The following is a 2,835-nucleotide window of genomic DNA, read 5'->3' as shown; positions in this document are numbered from 1 at the left end:
AGGTCTACACTGGTGGTAAGATTGGCCCAGATTCATTATATGTCAGAAACCCTAGTGTGAAGGACTTTATAAATCAGAATAGTTTCAATAAAATAAAATATTTATAAAACCAATCATTGGAACCTAGAAAAACCTTGTGTTTCTCTGTTAAGAGCTTTAGAAGAATATCATGTTTGCACACTGTGAGGCAAAGATGATCTGATCAGATCAAGGCATAAAAAAGAAACTATGTGACCTTTTGAGGGGCTGACACCACATCTGAAAACATGGAGACATAATCTGAACGGGATAGGGGTGAAATTATTCTGGCTGGAGATGAGGAATAAAGAACATGAAATGTGATAGGAAAATCTGATGGTGGCTACAGGAAGGATATTGCAATGTGTAACAGGAGACAGAATATGAGGAGCAAAATTCTGTAATCCATAGACAAGTTTGGATCTAAACAGGTCTTTAAGAATAACATAAATATATATCCTAGGAACACAAAAATACAATACAAAAATCCCTTTCTCATACCTATATTCATTGCAGCATTGTTTACAATAGCCAGACTCTGGAAACAGCCTAGATGCCCCTCAATAGATGAGTATGGTACACATACACAATGGAATATTATGCAGCCATCAGAAGAGATGAAGTCATGAAATTTTCCTATACATGGATGTATATGGAATCTATTATGCTGAGTGAAATAAGTCAGAGGGAGAGAGATAAATACAGAATGGTCTCACTCATCTATGGGTTTTGAGAAAAATGAAAAACTTTTGTGTAATGATTCTCAGAAACAAAATAGAGGAGGACTGGAGGGTCCAGCTCCTGACATGAAGCTCACCACAGGGATCGTTTAGTGAAGTCACAGAAATAATTACACTGAGAACTATCATAACAAAATGTGACTGAATGAGGGAAGTAGAAAGCCTGTCTAGAGTACAGGTCAGCGTGGGGTGGGGAGGAAAAATACTTGGGATATTGGTCATGAGAATGTTGCACTGGTGAAGGATATATATATATATATATATATTAAAAAAAAAACAAAAAAAAGAAAGAAAAGAAAAGATAAGGCCTCCCAATTCTTATCACAGGCTGTGTTTTTTACACTGACTGTATAGTAAGAGGAGGTACAGTAAATGCATCCCATATACACCTCAACCCAGGCCCTTTGCCTGGTCTGTATTGTGAATTGGGGGACAAAAAAAAATATAAATTGGGGCAGAGCAGTAGCGCAGTGGTAGGGTGTTTGCCTTGCAAGCAGCTGTCAAAGGATGGACCTTGGTTTGATCCCTGGTGTCCTATATGGTTCCCCACCCCAAGCCAGAAACAATTTCTGAGTATATAGCCAGGAGTAATCCTTGAGTGTCACTGAATGTGGCCCAACCTCCCCCACTGCTTCAGGCGTTTTTTGTCTCAGCATTTCTAGTTGGGAATAAATCCTTCACGAGAGGAAAACGGATAACATGAGTGGTCGAATATGAAATATTAAATAATGAAACCACACACAGAGTATGTGGAGTCAATACATCTGGCAAGAATGCGACAAATTTAATCTCTAAGCAGGGGGCTTTATATGGGGCAAGCCAGTCATAGGTTTAGAGAAGAATGTTTACAATTACAAAGCAAAGTCTAACAGTAAACAATACTTAAGCTATGGGTGTGAACCATAAGGAATCTGAGTTACAAAGGAGAAGGTTATAACTCAAGGCAGCTCTTTGAAAGCTTACTTGAAATGCAAAATCAGGGATTATTAGGAAGTTGAAAATATGTAGGAACATGGACTTTGCTGAGCTGGACTCTATTGTTATAGAGGTCAAGTAAAGGAAGGAGCCAAATCCCCTAAAGTATGGTCCCCTTATTCAGAGAATTTAATAGGCCAGGATTTGTATTCTGGCCAAGCCCTTGATTATCAGAAACTGAAACTGCAAGGACATATTTGAAAAAGAGTAAAAATATTGTCTTTGCTTTTAGGTGATAAATATTATCCAGAAAAGGGGTTCTCTTAGCAATCTTTGGTGCTGGAACTTCTGAGCCAAATTATTTGATAGAGATCAATATTTTGTCTGAGATTTTACAAATGAGAGATAGCCAAATAATAACAGAAAATGTAATAGCAAGATGGATTTATTTCTTCAGGAATTCCTCAACTATCCAAAAAAGGGAAAAGACATCCACAATGGGCCATTTGAGGAACCCTATGGGGGTAATTTCAGCTCTCCAAACCAGGGAAATCTAGGGATGCATCTGTCTCCCTAAGTTTATGTATGTTGTGGCACTCCCCAAAATAATAATAATAATATAAATTTGCTCAATAATGTTTCTATTATTAATATGATGCCATAAAAAAGGAAATACTTCAGTTTTTTGCTAACATAGATAGATCAACAGGATGGTTGTCTGAGAGATCCATCTCCATCTCATAGGTTTTTTTTCCCACATTTTTTCTATGCTCACTAAATGTGTACGAGATGTACAGTTTTCAGATGAAAGGTTTGGTGTGATTTAGGGACCTCTGCCCATCATCTTTTACTTTTGGATTACTAGGAATACTGTCAGAAGGATGGACTTTGAAGGCATTATGCTAAGTGAAATAAATCGGTCACACAGAAAAAGCAAATACTCCACGATATCATTCATTTGTAGATGATGGAAAACTAGCAAACAAGCAAATATATATATATATGTATATATATATATGTTTCATTTTCTCTTTCTCTTTATTTTTATTGCATTTCTAAGTGAATATGGATTCTAAGTAAATTTGCTGTGATGATTATTTCTCATTCTTTGTAAGCCAAAACCATTAGTCTGATTCTGAATACCTCAAACTTATATAATGAT

General features: G+C 36.5%; 1 non-coding gene across 1 annotated transcript; it reads left to right on the top strand.

Moving 5' to 3' along the window:
- The first annotated feature begins 1,063 nt into the window (after nucleotides 1–1,063).
- On the top strand, nucleotides 1,064–1,196 carry LOC126012535 (small nucleolar RNA SNORA51). Its single transcript, XR_007496993.1, has one exon. It is a non-coding gene; the product is annotated as a small nucleolar RNA SNORA51 (small nucleolar RNA).
- Nucleotides 1,197–2,835: the final 1,639 nt, after the last annotated feature.

The sequence above is a fragment of the Suncus etruscus genome, chromosome 6, assembly GCF_024139225.1.
Source record: "Suncus etruscus isolate mSunEtr1 chromosome 6, mSunEtr1.pri.cur, whole genome shotgun sequence".
Taxonomy (NCBI): domain Eukaryota; kingdom Metazoa; phylum Chordata; class Mammalia; order Eulipotyphla; family Soricidae; genus Suncus; species Suncus etruscus.
Note: the sequence above shows the minus strand (reverse complement) of the source record. Positions and strands in the feature narration are given on the sequence as shown.